General features: G+C 31.2%; 1 pseudogene; it reads right to left on the bottom strand.

Moving 5' to 3' along the window:
• Positions 1–11,308: 11,308 nt before the first annotated feature.
• Positions 11,309–18,201, bottom strand: part of LOC149190593 (uncharacterized) — a 28,315-nt pseudogene continuing 21,422 nt past the window's right edge.

Consider the following 18,201-nt stretch of genomic DNA (forward strand, 5'->3'; position numbering starts at 1 on the left):
TAATTCTTTTGAATATCGATGAAAATAAATAACTTTTCAATTTGAGCTATTAAGTCCCAAACTTCCAATCATGAAATATTTTTATTTTTTTATTAAATCTATTTATAAAAAATATGTACTTTTAATTGTGAATATTTAAGTGAATAACCTACTTATCATCGAAGGATTGTATTGTAATTGGAAAATTATGAAAAAGAATTAATCAAGGTGGGGGGTGATTGAGGTTAATTATTAAAAATAAAATTATATATATATATATATATATATATATATATTTAATAAATTAAAATAAATAAGATAATGATAAAATTAATTAAAAAATTAATATTAGTTAAAAATAAAATTAATAATAATTAAATATAAATTTAATAATAAAATAAAATAAAAAAATTATAATACCTAATAAAATCAATTAAAAAAAAAAAACATAATCAACGAAAATAAGATAAAAATTAAAATAAGAGGTTAAAAGATAAAATTAAAATATGGTAAGTGAACACCAATGAGAACTAACTAAATACATGTTATAAAGAAATTAAAAATAATAAAAGGTTTCATTAGTAATTAAAAATTAAAATAAAAGGTTATAAAGATAATATTAAAATATGGGAAGTGAACACCGATGAGAACGAACTAAATAAATGTTATAGAGAAATTAAAAATAAGAAAAGGTTTCATTAGTAATTAAAAATTAAAATAAAAGGTTAAAAGATCAAATTAAAATATGGTAAGTGAACACCGATGAGAACTAAATAAATGTTATAAAGAAATTAAAAATAATAAAAGGTTTCATTAGTAATTAAAAAGAGATGAAATAAAATAACAATAATAACAATAAATGAATAGATAAAGTTAAATAAACTCATAGTAAAGAATGTTAGGTGAGGGAATAATTAAGGAAAAATTAATAAATATTATAAAGAAATTAAAGTTTAATAAAAAATTTATTAAATATTTAAAATATTTAAAAAAAATAATAGTAATAATTATTAGATTAAATTGATTTTTATTAGAATTGATTTTAGCTATTTTAAAATTTCATATGTAATACTTGAATTTAAATAATTTTTAAATTTGATATTTAATATTTAAATTTGGGTTTTAAGTTTTCATAATTACTGTTGATTTCAAATATTTAATCTTATAATATTAAAATATAAATTTATTCAATTTCACATTTTAGTTATTTCTATATATGTTTTAAAAATATAGTGAGTTTGTTTTATATATATGTAGAGGTTAGTTTGTTTACCTATTATTTTTAAAGGTATTTAAATGAATAAAATTAATATTTTTAACAAAATATTATGTTATTGATTATTTTATATTTTATGGGCTATTATAAAAGGGAGGGAGGATTATGGGTGGGTTTTGTTCGATTTATTTGTATATACGTCACAATATCATTTAATATAATCTTTTTAGGTGTAATCATTTATTCCATCACTACTTCAATGTGCTCCACATATCCATGTTAAACTCTCACAAGAATTGAACATTTCTCGATAGTGAAAAAATCATTGCTTTCCTCCATGAGATCCAACCCCTTTGGGAAATATTTTTATTTATGTTAACCCATGAGGTGTAGACGAGTTGGTTTCACTAGGGTTTAGTCCCCACAAGGTCTCAAAGTCAAAGATCATGGGAGGGGTTGAGGATGGAAGCAACTTTTGGGGGAATTAAACTATCACAAAAGGTATCCAAGCCCGACCAAACTTCGCACAATTTTGGTGATAACATCTCACTATAAGTTAATTGTTCTTCAATCCAATAAATAGACTAGCCTCGATATATATATATATATATATATATATATATATATATATATATATATATATATATATATATATATATATATATATATATATATATATAAGACATCCCCCAATAAATCTCGTGTAAAAGGACAACACCATAAGCAAACACATCATTGAATGCCGATATACCCTAGAAACCCCATAGGGTGAAAACCAACAAATATTTAATTTTATTATTAAACACCTATGTAGGTGTTCACCCATCACTCAATGGTTTATAAGGGAGTTCATTCCTTAACCATTGTCATAAAATCTTACAAAGAAATATCATTTAAATGCAACATCTAGCTATAAGCTTTTACAATAATTGTCATATCATTCACCCACAACCTTGAATCAGCATACCCTTGTGGCTTGGTTATCCCCATCAACAGATTATCTTGCAACTGACGTTCCTCAATTTGTACAGATCATAGGTTTTTTCCGACCACAACATTAAACATAACCTATCATTCACATGCATTACAATCTTTTCCTGCAACTGGTACTTGTCAACACACTTCAATATCACGATTAGATCAAATAGTGGTCAGATCAATAACAAAACCTTATTAGTGATGCTTCAAAATCTATTCATGTGCATTCAGAAAACATAAACAAAATATTATGACATTTCTTCTTTAACGATACTGTGCACACTTTAACTATCAAAGTGTGTCTACTTATTTTTACACATGTATGATTAGGATGATTAGGACACATGTCTATCCATCCATAACTTGTATGTGTAAGTAACTATGTATAAATATAACTAAGGCATGCTCACTTGTCCCTATCCCACATTTATCACAAGAAGGGAAACAAATACTTCTATCCACAAAGCACAATAACATTAAAGAACCTCCATGGTTATTATTATCTCTTCACACTAAGAAGATGGAAGATCTTCCAAGATAACACCACAAAGACTATTATTCCCTTCACAATAACACACAAAGAAAACCACTACAACTATCCATATTACTTGCATGCAATTACATAAACTTCATACAAAAGGATCTAGCCCATTAGCTATTATCATGTAATCACATATTATCTTTCAAGAAAATAACTATTCTTCTTGCACATGCAACTACACTTGTTCTCTCCAACATAAAATAACATGATAGCTTATTCTTCTTGCATGTGAAGCATATATTTCCTTCCAAAGGAAGCTAATTAAATCTTGCATAGAAAAAAAAAAAAACACACAATTTTTTTTTTCTGAGGGATCAAATGCATAACATCCATTCTTTCATGCATGTGAACATGCATTTTTCTCTCACCAAAACAAAGATAATACCATAGGTAATCCCCTTATGTGTGCAAATGCATATTCTTTTTCCCAAAATACGGGTAACACAATAAATATTTTGTGATTGCAGATTTCTTTCTTCAAAAAATCTAATACAAAAACTATTTTTTTCCATGCATGCAAGTGCATATGTTTCTCTAAAGAATCTTCCAAAATGAGGCTTAATGCAATAGAGCATGCGATTACAAGTTCTCCTTTCCAAGAATCTACAATAATGGATGCAATGATATGTTTTCTCTTCTCTTATTTTTTCAAGAGTTCTAACACAACAAATATTCTTTTTTTTTCCTTGCATATAAATATATATTTATTTTCCAAGGAATCTTAACACACTAATTATTCTTTTCCAAAAGATAGCTAACTTACTAGCTATTATGCATGCAAATACAAAAAAAACTCTAGCATTTCACACATCAGATACATATGCAATATTTCCTCAAGAAATAGCATGAATAACAAATCCTTCTCAAATAACACAAACAATTATAATTTTATTCAAAGGTTTTATGTGAAATCTTTCTCAAGAAAGTTACTTAACTACTCGAGCTTCCCATGCATGTAAATTTACATATTGATTTCAAGTAGATCAAATAATAGATGTTATTCCTATGCACATAAGCACATATTCTATTTAAGAGTCGAATGTTTCCGTTTCTCTTTAGAACTCTAGAATTCATAGGCATCATGCAAATATCTTGGCAATATTTTTAAAGAAATAACTTAGTTTATTTGTCCTTTCATAAACAAAGTTTACATGATTTTTATTTTTATTTTTATGGATTCTTTATTTGTATGCAGGGTTCATGTGTTCTTTTCAAGAACTCAAATACATGGTAGCTATTTTTCTTGCGTGTAACCTTATTTTTTTTCCTTTTTCAAGAAATTAAATGTATGGCAGGTATTTCTTTTCAAGAATTGTTATGAAAATATTCCCAAGGAAACTAATTTATCTTTTCGCACATAATCCATACATTCCTTTCAAGAAGTGACATGGGTTCTTTTCTAAAATATTAACATAGTGAATTTGTCTTTTACCATGATATCTCTCCAAGAATAAACATGGCTAATATGTTTGTGCATCAATTCATATGCACTCTTTCATTTTCTTTCAAGAACATGGTTAAGAGATTCAAATGCAAACTATTATTCCTTCAAAGAGACAAAGAAATCACACATTTCTTTTTTCAAAAGGGGCATAATTACTTATCTCTCAATAGTTGATTCTTCCTTGCGACTTGAGCTTCTCTTTATTAAATATAGGTTCTTTGATTCAAGCTGGTGAAACCATTGTTCACCATTAACACTAACACTTTGTTCCCTTAGCACAACTGAATGCACCAAAGGACTTGGTCCCCTTTTTCTCTCTTTTCATGCGTAATCGTGGCTGCAGGGGAAATGGCTAACAACTACAGTTGCCTTTCACTAGAGAAAAAGTATCCTCATGTCTAGGAGTCATCCTTTGGACCTTGTAGTATACAACCATAAAAAGATATTGTTCATCCCAATGAGAACCTTAGCATGTCCTACTAGAAAAATCTCGTAAAAGACTGTATATCGATCGAAAAGAAAGAAGTTTCCAAGACTCAACTATGGAATTCAACATATATCACTAGTCATCGCCATGGAAATGTATTTTTGTTATTATTGTTATACAACTAGTTCTACAAGTGAGTTACTTGTGTGACTCATTGGCTCAACCGAATTCCGGAAGAAAGAAAAAGCTTAGCCTTTGGAATCTTCCCCTCTAAAATGAGTACCCCTCTTTTTTCCTCCTACCGTCATATGACCAAGAAAACAATAAACAACTCCCATAGTAATTTTTAACCACCGAAAACCTAACTACCTCTTCACAACTAATTTGCATTAAATTAATAATCTTTTTATAAACATGGAATATTAATTCATAATTTTATACATATATAATTTAATTATAAAATTTATATTTTAAAGTATTTATCTTATTTTTTTATTATAAATTTTAAAACTAACAAACATTATAATTTAAAAAATATTTTATTTTAAAATGAAATTAACATCATTATTATTTTAAAAACTAAAATTAACATGTACTTATACTACCTCACTACAGAACTAAACGAAATCGGAAAACCATATTTTCCACTGATCATTTATAATTTTTTTAATGATCATTTAAACCTTAAATTAATGGTAGCTTAACCAAAACAAGTTGTGGTTTAAGAGGCTCATAACTTTATTACGAGAAAACTAAGTATTTTGTAGTTAAAAAGTTCAACAAATTTAAAAGCATATAATTAAAATGAAATTTACTTTAGGGGAATATTGTTATTTATTTCTCTATTTAGTAGCTTAACCAAAACAAGTTGTGGTTTAAGAGGCTCATAACTTTATTAGGAGAAAACTAAGTATTTTGTAGTTAGAAAGTTAAACGATTTTAAAAACATATAATTAAAATGAAATTTACTTGAGGGGAATATTGTAATATATTTTTCTATTTATTTTAAATTTTTTATTATATTTACTAAAAAAAATTGTGATATTCAAAATATTTTATAATTTTTAATAACCAATAATTTAATGTAAATAATTAGTAAATTTTGATGAAGATTTTACAATCAAATAAATAAATATATTATTATAATAAAAATAATAAATATATTATTTTAATGTAATATAAAAAATATTTATTAATTTAAAAAATCTTAAAAAATTAAGATATATTTATACTACTAATACGAAGAGCTTCGGCATAAATCACATAAAGAGAGACATTTGTCGAGGCGTTTCGAACAACTTGTCTTGACGATGAACCACACTGGTTGGTTCGAAACGCGTCGACAAATGTCTCTCTTTATGTGATTTACGCCATTTAAATCATTTTTTTAAACGATCATAAATAAATATATTGTTATAATAAAAATAATAAATATATTATTTTAATATAATTTAAAAAATATTTATTAATTTAAAAAATCTTTAAAAATTAAAATATATTTATACTAGCTCATTACAGAACTAAACCAAACCAAAAAATCAAATTTTCCAATGATCATTTAAATTATTTTTTTTAAATGATCATTTAAACTCCTTAAACTCCTTACTAATAGTAGATTAAGTCAAACAAGTTGTGGATGAAGAGGAAGATCATTTTAAATATAAATAATTTAAAAAATAAGTTGGAGATGAAGAGGAAGATAATTTTAAATATAAATAATTTTAAAAATAAGTTGTAGATTAAGAGGAAGATAATTTTAAATATAAATAATTTAAATGAAATAAATAAATATATATATATATATATATATATATATATAATTAAAATAAAATTGATTTTAATTAAATATTTTTTTTTTCCATTTTTTTTACTTTTTATATTACTAATAAAAAAACATAATATTTAAATTTTTGCTCATAATTTTTAATATATTAAGATAATTATATAAAATAAATAATTAGTAAATTTTAATAAATATTAATTTATAATAAACATCAAAATAATTACTTTATAATACATTTCATATTATTAAAAAAAAAAAATTATTATAAAAATAATATATATTATATAATTATAATTTTGATATAATATAAAATAAGTGAAGCAAGATATCTGATATGAAGTCACGATAAGTAAAATCAGAATGCCACCTAATCGATAAGAATTTTGATTATCTGGCTTCCATTCCAAATCTTGTATATAAGCTCCAATGTATCGTTCCCAATGAAGAGTATTAACAGTGATTTCCCTGCAAAATTACTACAGTGATTTAGAATTATTACAAATGCATTAAGAGTATTAACAGTGATTTCCCTGCAAAATTGTGTATCTTCTTAAACACGCACATGTTTTCAGTATGTAGGTTGGCATGTTTTCAGTATGTGGGTTGGCATGCTTTCTCGCAACTTCCCATAATATTGATTAGTTTGGAACATGGATTTCTAGCGAAAGATCCCATTTGTGAATGCTATAAACAAATTCAAAATCCTCGGTAGATTTAGTTATTTATGTGAAGTGGAATATGTATTACATTCATAGAACATCAGCTAAAAGGGATGAGTAATTCAATTTTTCAAGAAGCTTAGTTAAAATCAGTATTAACCTTGTGTGAATCAGTATTAACCTTGTGTGTATATGATTATGAATATTTTTTTAGAAGGTTAATTTTTTTTCGATTTACTTAATTTTTCATAAAAATAAATTAAAACTATAGAATGATAATTATGAAATAGACACTTTATTAACATAAATATTTGATTTATATTTTAAAATCAATAAAATTTATATAATTTGAATAGATTTAATGGTGAAGAATTAATATTTTTTCATAAAATATCATAAATATATATTTATTTGGAATTGAACTCTAGATATAATTTATAGACTTAACTTGATGATTTAATACCAAAGAGCGATTCACTGCTACACCAAGGGCACTTTTAAGACATTTTTTCAAGACAATAAATCTTTTGTCTTAAAAAGTCACTTTTTATTTTAGTTATTTTACATTAAAATTTAATATCAATTGAATTGTCTTATATAAAATTTAAGACAAAAACAATTTGAGACATAAATATTTTAAGACGAAACTTTATATTTAAGACGAAAATAGTTTAAGACAAAAATATTTTAAGATAAAACTTTAAATTTAAGACAAAAATAGTTTGAAACAAAAATATTTAAAGACAAAACTTTATATCTGAGACAAAAACAGTTTAAGACAAAACTTTATATTTAAGACAATAGCCACTTAAAACGAAACACATTTAATACAATTAAGACAAAAACATATCAATTTAAGAATTGACTATGAGGATACATTTGCTCTTGTAGCTAGGTACCCATCCATTAGATCAATTCTTGCTCTGGCTACGCAGATGGGGTGGAAGATCCACTAGATGGACGTAAAAACAACATTTCTAAGTGGGGTTATTGAGGAGGAGTTGTACATTGAGCAACCAAAAGATTTTGAGACATTTAAATGAGAATCTCATGTGTGTAAACTAAAGCAAGTGTTGTATGGTCTCAAACAAGCACCCTGTGCTTGGTACACCAGGATCGATAGTTATCTCACTGGTTTGGGCTTCACGAAAAGTGAAGTGGATGCAAACCTCAATCACATCTTGGTAGAAGGTAAATTGCTTACTAATGTCTTATATGTTGATGATTTGGTTTTAACTAATGATGAGCAACTGATGAGATCTTGCAAGGAGGACCTTGTAAGGGAATTTATAATGAAGGACATGGGTCTCATGCACTGCTTTCTCAAGTTGGAAATATGGAAAGATGACGGGGAATTGTTTGTCTCTCAAGGCAAGTACACAAATGAGATACTGTAGAGATTCTGAATGGAGAGTTGTAAACCCATGGAGACACCTCTAACAAACAACTGGAGGAAGGAGGATGCCACTTCAGGTGAAGAAGTGGATGTTACCATTTATCGCCAACTAGTGGGTTCACTCATGTATCTTGTGAACACATGACCATATATGTGCTATGTAGTCAACCAGCTAAGCCAAGTTATAGTTACGCCGACCAAATTATTTTGGAAGGTAGTTCAGCATGTTTTACGGTACCTCAAAGGTACTACCCAATTTGGACTATGTTATAGATAGGCAGAGGGACTGAAGTTGTGTGGCTTCACAAATGCAAATTGGGCACGAAGTCCATCACACCGAAAGAATACATCAGGTGGAATTTTTAGTGTTGGGTTTGTAGTTGTTGCTTGGTACATCAGGAAGCAAAAAAATGTGGTGCTTAGCTCGGCAGAAGCAGAATACATGGCTGCAAGTCAAGCAACATGTGAGGCAATATGGATGAGAAAGATACTTGTTGGATTTTTTGGTAAGATGATGGATACAACTGTGATCTATTGTGATAAACAAAATTGCATCAAACTCTCTGAGAATCTTGTATTTCACAATTGATCCAAGCATATAGATATCTGATATCACCATTTACGGGATAGTGTGCAAAGGCGGATAATGTTGCTACACTACATTCCGACAAAGGAACAAGATGCTGACATTTTGAAAAAAGCTTTGTCAAGAGGGAAGTTCAAGTTCCACGGGTGCAGGATAGGGGTGGTTGATAATCCCTTTCTTGTTGAGAGGGAGTGTTTAAAAATGGAGCAAGAAATTCTCAATTTGATTTTGCATTGATTAAATTGATAAAATTTGAATTTCCACATCAACATACAACTTGGATGCAATTAACTTATGTGACATGGCTTGCGTCACTCGATTTAATCAGTAAATTTGAGTTGGAGGAGTTAGATTTTATTTAAGCATGTGTGATTTCTAATTTGTATCAATCAAAGTTAGACTGTTATCTCAATTTGTTTTCAGTTAAACTAGTTCCAACTGTTGGAGGAACTAGTGGAAGGTCAATTGTGTAGTGGGACTTCAGTGGCGAGACACATGTCGATGGTGACTACAAAGTGAGTTGTGAATTGATGAATCCAACAATAGACATTGTTGATGATGGTGAAGCTTCCAATAAAAAAGTGAATAACATGTGTGATCTAGTTGGTATGATTGTAGTTGATGATGACCTCTTTGTATTAGAGTTTGAGGCATTTAAGTTTGAGAATAGATTCAAAAGATGATATTATTGGTATTGACTACACCTTATTTGGAGACATCATTTGTATTGTAGGGGTTGGTACCTTTCCATTGGATGTGGTTGGTGATGTGATGACTACTCAACTTATAGTAAATATTCATACTGACTCTAACAAGCCTATGGATGCTTGTTTACAAAGGGAGACCCCTCTCGACTTAGCTCATTAGATTCTTTGTTTGTTCATGTCATTTGTTGTTCTCAACTTTCCTTCTCCAAGGGGTTGAGACTATCTACTTCCTTTATTTACATGGACCAGTGAAAGAAGAAGAATGGATCTTGTCTCCACAACTTTTCCGTTTCACTAAAGTTACAAATAAAAAGAGTCCAATTCTATAGCCAATAGACTAATAACCTCTTGATACACCTTTAGTGAGCTATGCATAACTCTCACCTATCACTGTAGCTCAATGAAATGGAATCTAATAGCTCTAGCGGGAAAGAGTCCAATTTTATGCCCAAGACACTAGTAGAAATGGAGTAGTTGTGAAGGCAACAATCTCCATTGGGGATTTCCATTTTTGCTGCAACAAACAAGAAGAATCTTGGTGTTGGAGGAAGAGATAAAAGATCTCTGCCAAAAACACAATATCATCGCTCTCTTGGTGCCATTAATTTTTGTTAACTCATTCGAATGCAGGTAATGCATAAGTATTTGTTAGTATCTATGAAATTTTCTCTCTTTCCAATAGAAAAATAGGTTCATCCTAATATTAATATATAAAATAAGGTTCATTAATATGTATGGTTCAATTTTTTTTTATGATCCTATTTCTCCAAAGGATATCCTTTTTTTTTAATTTTGTTTGGTATAAGATATGGTGATACCTTTAAATATGAGGTAATTTTGGGTAAAATTAGAAGTGGAACAACAAGTTGGGGTTTGAATTTCCTTTGTAGTAGTAGGCTACATGAAATTTCTATCGAAATGTTTTGTTGTGGCCAAACATACAATAACCTTTGGATGGAAAGGTTTGTTATGGGTGGTATGTTTTTTAGCCCTTCAACTCATTAAATTATTTGTTTGTTCATGGTATTTGTTATTCTCAACTTTCCTTTTCCAAGGGGTTGATACTATTTTCTTTATTCGTTTGTCATGGCCTAGTGAAATAAGAAGAATGCGGCTTGTCTCCACAACTTTTCCATTTCACTAAGTTACAAATAAAAACAATCCAATTCTATATCAAAGAGACTAATAGCCTCTTGATACACCTTTAGTGAGATATGCATGAAGACCTTGGATGAGGGTATAACTATAATCTAGGTTTTTGAACTCAAGAGTTGGTTGTTACATGCATTTAAAATCTACCCCTTTTCCCATTTGATCATTGTTTTCATACTGATTTTTTATATTCTAGATCATTTGATTAAAATTTTTAAGTATATCTAAATGTATTCATGATTTGGTAGACATATTTTGATGTAAATGAAGCTTCTATATCTTCAAGAAAGACCTTTCCTAGAGTGGAAAATGAGGTAGTGCAAAAAGTTATATGTTGAAAAATGCTTTGTTCCTAGTGTTTGGCTTATTATCTTCAATTTATTGGTTATATCATTGTTTCCACTTCTTTAATCTTAAATTACTTTGTTCACATTTTATGCTCATGTTTCTTGGGCTATATTGATCTCATTTTTTTGGTTTTTCTCTAGATATCTTAGTGAATTGTTGTCACTATATTTTAAATCAATGGTTGTAGATTCTTCATTGGCATCATAAAGTGGAGGCAAATAGCTGCAACTATTTTTAGTGTCATGGTTATATTGTTCACTGTTGTATAAGCACTTGAAATATCCTAAAACAACCCCATTATAGTTGGAATCAGATTCCCACAATCTATCTATGTTAGCATGATCAACAGGATCCAATGTTTCATGATGAGAATAAATTAGCAACACCATATTCATGGATCTCATGTGGTCACACTCATTCATGGATGATGTAGTTTAAGTCCATTACTTTTTTCTTAATTTGGATTATAAAAAAAGGATCCTTAATTTGGGTTCAAGATGTTGTAGCGATGCAATGTATTTGAAACTGGGAGTCCTTGAACCTGCATACCATTGTGCCATTGTAATATATATTGCAAATTACTGTTCTTACATTTTTTGTTTCTAGAGATGGTTAAAATTCTTGAATTTTTAGTAGCTTACTCTCATTATCGAGAGTTGCAGATTCTTCGAACAAGAACTATGGAAAATTAATATGTACTTTGAAAGCTTCAATATTCTTTGAGATTATCTCACCCTTAACAAGCTCTTTCTTTATCCAAGAGTTCTAGTAACTCTAAATATCATTATCTATTCTTCTAGGTGGATGGAATGCTATGTATTCCCACCTGCACATATTTAATCCATTAAAATATATCTTAATGTCAATCCTTTAATGCACCAACACGAACTAATAAATCGATGAAACTTAAACCAACCTGTTTCTAAAAATGGTATGTAGATGAATGATAAGATTGTATTCATTTGGACTAAAACTACCTCACTTGATATCAACTCTCAAGTAGTTGATCCATCATAATCTGTAGCTCTTTCCACAATGAATGTTGAATACTTGCAATGAAAGTAAATATGAACCAATGCACAATAATGCTAAGAAAAACCATAGTTTCAGTTGTTGTTAGGCATCTTATTATTGGGTAAGGAGGGTTTATAGCAATAGGCATTGTTGGTCCCACATTTGTTCAGCTAAGATTTGTGCAAGGATGGAGTTTTGGGAGTCTCTCGATTTATTGGAGATTTGACAAAGAGTCATGGCCTTACCTTCTCCACACCGAAGGAACCCTTGGAGTGGACTCGCCATGAAGAGCCTTGAAAAGCTATTTTCCCTACTAGACTCATTGTGCAAAGCCCAAAAAATCTATTTTTCAAGCTATTGATGCGATGATTAATTAAAGAAACTTTACTGACTACATTGAACGGTTATGTGCTTAAACCCCATGATAGGAGAATAAAAATATTCAAATCTGATGAGTGAGGCCCAATAAATGACATATGGCCAAAGCTAGATCCTTCAGAGGAGAGTCTCAAAACTGACCCTATCTTCATGACTCATCATTCTCTCTCACGGTTGAGGTTGCGTCTACACTTATGTTTACTATGCTATTGAAAAGGATCTATTAGATTTTCCACAACATAAAAAAAGCAAAGCATGTTGTAACATAGCCACAAATTATGGAAGTGGGATAGAGAAAGCGTTAAAGATTTGCCGCATGTAACAACCCTCACTAGGGATTCCTTGAAAAACCTTAGGAACACTAGATACTTTTTTTTTTAAATAACATCTTTAAAGTGCACTCAAAACACACTACCTCTAGACAAAAAATAACATCAACCATCTATATATATATATATATATATATATATATATATATATCAATAATTACAAAAATCAAAATCTTTCAACATAGCAACAAATTCATTGAGAGTTTATTAATTCATTATAGTTCATAGTCTCTCTTTAGAGTTTGGACTTTAATCTGTGAAACATGAAGATCAGAGTATTTTTCTTATTAGTCCTTGTCGTCTACGACATGGGACTATATTAATCGATTGTATTAGTTAGAATTAGTACTTATGCATATTAATCCAAAGTTTTTATGAACTTTACCCTATGCATAAAATGACAAATAGTTAGAACTAGTTTAACTGGTCATAACTCAGTAAATTGAGTTCATCTAATTACAACTCAAATAAACTCATCCTTGACCCCTAAAACTTAGGGAGAACATATACATGACTACAGAAATACTTCCAACTCAAAATTCCTAAGCTAATTAAGTTAATTAAACTTATTTAACTATTTACAAGTTTCCATGAGAATAAAATTCGATTTTAATTCTTAGTTTAATTCAACGACAAATTTAAATGGAATTTCTTGTTTCCAATTCTCAACACTCCCTCTCAACAAGAAAGGGATTATCAGATACCCTGATCATGTCTATGTGAAACTCAAATTTACATCTTCACAATGCCTTTGTAAAAATGTCAACATCTTGCTCTTCCTTGGGAATGTACTCTAACAACATAATCTACCTCAATACAAAAACTATGAGATGATGATAACGAATATCAATATACTTGGACTGATCATGAAAAACTAGATTTTCAGAGAGTTTGATACAAATTTTATTATCTCAATAAATCATTGTTGGATCCATTTGCTGACCAAACAAACCAACTAGGATCTTCCTCATCCAGATGACCTCACAGGCTACCTGACTCACAACCATGTACACAGCCTCTACCGAATTGAGTGCAATCGATCTCTATTTCCTGCTATACAAAGAAATTGTTGTTGACCTAATATTGAAGATCCCCCCTGATGTTCTCTTCCTCTCGGATGGACTCCCTACCCAATCTGCATCGATGAAGCCTTGAAGCTTTACTGCCTCTATATTTTTGTACCACAACCCATATTGAGAAGTGCCCTGAGGTATCTCAACACATGATTTTTCGCCTTCCAATACAGCTTGGTAGGCCTAACCATTGCTTGACTAAGATGGTTAACTGCATAGCACATATGCGGTTGTGTGTTCACCAAGTACATGAGTGAACCCACAAGCTGCATGTAAGCACTATCTTCCACTATTTCCCCTGAAGTGGCATCCTCCTTTTTCCAGTTACCTGCTAAAGGAGTCTTCATGGGTTTTTTTCTCTCCATGCAGAATCTCCTGAGTATCTCATTGGCATACTTTCCCTGAGACACAAACAACTCCCCATCACCTTGCCATACCTCCATGCTAAGAAAGTAATGCATGAGCCCCATGTCCTTCATCTCAAACTCTCTTGCAAGGTCCTCCTTGCAATACTTGATCAGTTGATCATCACCTATCAGTATGAGATCATCAACATAAAGTACAATGATCAACAATTACGTTACACCACTATGTGGTACAGGTTCACATCCGCTTCACTCTTCGTGAAACCCAACCTGGTGAAGTAGCTATTTATCCTGGTGTACCAAGCACGGGGTACTTTCTTCATCCCATACAACGCTCTCTTGAGCTGACACACTTGCGACTCACAGTCAAAGGTCTCAAAAAATTTAGGCTACTCTATGTACACCTCTTCCTCAATCATGCCATTAAGGAAGGTTGTCTCTACATTCATCCGATGTATCTTCCAACCCATCTGTGCTAATAGTTCCAATATAGATCTGATCGATGAGTACCTTGCAACAGGAGAAAAGGTCTCATCATAGTCAATCCCCTCTACCTATGAAAAGCCACTAGCCACATATCTCGCTATGTGCTTCTCCACACTACCATTTGTAGCTTTCTTTACTTTGTAAAGCCATTGGGATCTCACCACTGACTTGTCCTCTGGTCTCGGGACCACATCCCAAATACTGTTACGAACTATGGAGTGATACTTCTCCACCATGGCATCAACCCAAAATAGATTCTGCACTGCTTCCTCAAAGGAAGATGGCTCTATCACAACAAATCCTCTAATAAGATCCATGTATCTAGTGTACCTCTCAGGTGACCTCCTCTGCTTGCACTGAGATGTGGGTGCTCCCACATTCTCCCATGCATCATGCAACAATCTGGCAGCCCCTCTGGTGTGTTTTCTCTCATCTCTAGAAGACTATGTTTGAGTGGATGTCTCCACCCCCGGATCCTCTGCATGTGGCTGCTCTACATCAATTTGAGGCTCCTCAATCTTAGGAACCAAAAGTTCCTCAACTGCATGTAGTTATACCTCCCTCTCAAGGGAAACTTGCATGGACTCCTGTTATCACCAAAAAATTGATCATCTAGCCTAATTTACTAGACATATTGAAGTATACCATGTAAAGCCAATTTTACCATAGTAAAATTTCTTTCACTATGAGAAATTACTTAATAAACCACCTTTGTTAAGTAATTTATAATTAAAACCATGAAGAATAATTAAATACATCGCTATTTATATAATTTTCTTCTAGGAATAATTAATTAAACCATTGTTCAATTATTATTCCTTGTCATATTTGACCCAATCATAAAAAATAAACGGATAAATCATTAATTATCTTATTTTTCTCTAAGAATAATTAATTAATCACAATGATTTATTATTCTTTGTCAAATTTTACTAAATCCCTTAGGAATAATTAAATAAATCATTATTTGTTTATTATTCCTTAACCAATTTCCTGAGATGATAAATAGGTCATTTATTTATTTATTATTTCTAAATAAAAGTTTAAATACTTTTTCCCTCCTAACCAAATATAATAAAATATTCCAAGTGGTTATTCTAAGAATGGGGTTAATAATATTTTATTATTTCTCATTATTCGAGGATAACTCAATATTTTGTTATAAATAGAAGGATTTTCCATTCATTATTCACTTATAATTATTTTCATTGTCGCACACCATATTTTTGTTGGGTTTACACATTTTAGAGGAGAGAGACTCTCCACAAGTTGAAGAAGTTTGAGGATAGCCAAGATCCCTTCCATAGAGGGGGACTGGTAACATTTACTTGTTCCATTCACAGGTGTTATAATAAAACTATTCTTTGTATATCTGGTTTCCATTGGATGATTGGAGTTATTACTATTTCTTTTTTTGTTTAACTATGATTGTGGCATAGATCCGAATTTTGGTAGGTTTTGTTTCTATCAGTCGCTGCAGATCTACAATGTTTAGCAACCATTTATATTGATAAGATTGTTTTTCATCCATAATCTTAAGTGGGTTATTTTCGTACATCTTTGAGAAGAAAACACTACAACAAAATTGGCGACTCTGCTGGGTTTATACTTCAGATCCAGAAACTTGGGTGATCTTTGTTTTCAGCTTAGGGTTTTTTTTTAAGTCTCTTAATGTTTCCTAGATTGTTAACCCTAGATCTGTTAAATTTCTGACTTATGCAAGTTTTCTAGTCTTTTCCGCAGGTCACAGGAACCAGCGATAACAAAGACAACAATTTTTTCCCAGATTTTTTGACCGAGAATCAAGGAGAAAAAATCACACTTTTTAGCCCAAAAAGTGCGATCTAGAGTCCAAAGCACACCTTTTAGCCCAAAAAGTGTGATCTCACCTGAAAACAGGTCAATACCTGTGATTTTAAGGTTTCCAGGTTTTTATCAGATCTGTTTCTAGGTTTTGCCGAGAGCTATCTGTTAGGTTGTTTGACCTTTGTCTCATCCCACTTAGGCCTTGATCTACTCTGATTTACTTGTCGAAGTTGAATTTAGCCCTCTAGGTATTATAGTATGCTTCCACCTTTATAGGAGGAGTTTAGCTGAGTGAGTAGTTTGAGTTTATGCAGCACTTTCAACCATATTTTCCAGATCTGTACCCTTCCATTTCAGATCTATAAATATAGATTGTCACCATTCATAGTTTCATATTAAAACTTTTTTTTTCATTAGCATTAGGGTCCCATTAGTTTCCCTAGGTATTTCCCCCATCTCCCTATCTTCTTACAATGATATTCCTCTCTAGTTTTTTGCTTTTTCTGCACCACTTTCCAACAACCTAGTGTCACTTAATCCTAGTCACACCAACGATTACATCTCCTTACCTTCTTAGTGTGTTTTCTGTTGATTTAGCCACCAACCAGCATAGTGTTTGCAAACCCAGTTTGGGTGGGGTTTAGTTAAATTTTTTATTGTTCATTTTCTATTGTTAATTTGAGTTTATTTCCAGCAAGTTTTTTTCTCTTTTACAAACACGATCTGGGCTTAATCAATAAATACACTTTCACACACAAGCATACCTTAAGCGAAGGGCACTTGGTTTACAACGCCAAGAAAAGACTTAACATAATAAATTTATTTCCCCTCATTAAGGCAAAGGCATATTTTTTATATCCCTTCACCATTTCCATGTCACGTGTGTCTTACCACCATTGGGCCAACAAGGCGTTTGTTGCGGAGACTATTAGGCCTTCACCCCCAGTTTCTGCTTGGGCATATTACCCCTCCCCATTGGGTTTGAGTTCATAGCCCTCCAAGTCCCCATACCAACTCTTCTCCTCATTCATCTGATTCCTCATCTGATTTCGAGCCTCCTTCACTGCATATCGTCACCATATCTGGACCCACAGCTGGTGCAGGAACCCAACCCGGTGTTGGTTCCCGTTCTATCCTAGTAGTCACATTAAGCGGAACAGTCCCAGGAAGTGTTCTGGAAGCCCCCATGCTCCCCTTTATGGTTGGGTTAAGTCTACCATATTTTAGCCAGTTGATAAACGACCCCATACACCATGATGCTATTTGGCCTTCTATGCTGACTAAGCTTCCCTCAGACATCCCAAAGTTTGAGGGTAATGATGGATAGGATCCCACCAACCATGTCTGATCCTTCCACATGTGGTGTTCATCCAACTCCATTATTGATGACTCCATTTGTCTTCTGCTATTCCAACGCATGCTCACTGGAGACGCTGCAAAATGGCATGTAAACTAGCCCACTGCATCTCATTCCTTTTTTGTGGCGCTTGCTAAAGAGTTCCTTTCATATTTCTAGTTACCTCTCTTGTACGAC

This window comes from Pinus tabuliformis, chromosome 3_1 (genome assembly GCF_031772625.1).
Source record: "Pinus tabuliformis cultivar Carrire ecotype Pingquan chromosome 3_1, CPIR1, whole genome shotgun sequence".
Classification (NCBI taxonomy): domain Eukaryota; kingdom Viridiplantae; phylum Streptophyta; class Pinopsida; order Pinales; family Pinaceae; genus Pinus; species Pinus tabuliformis.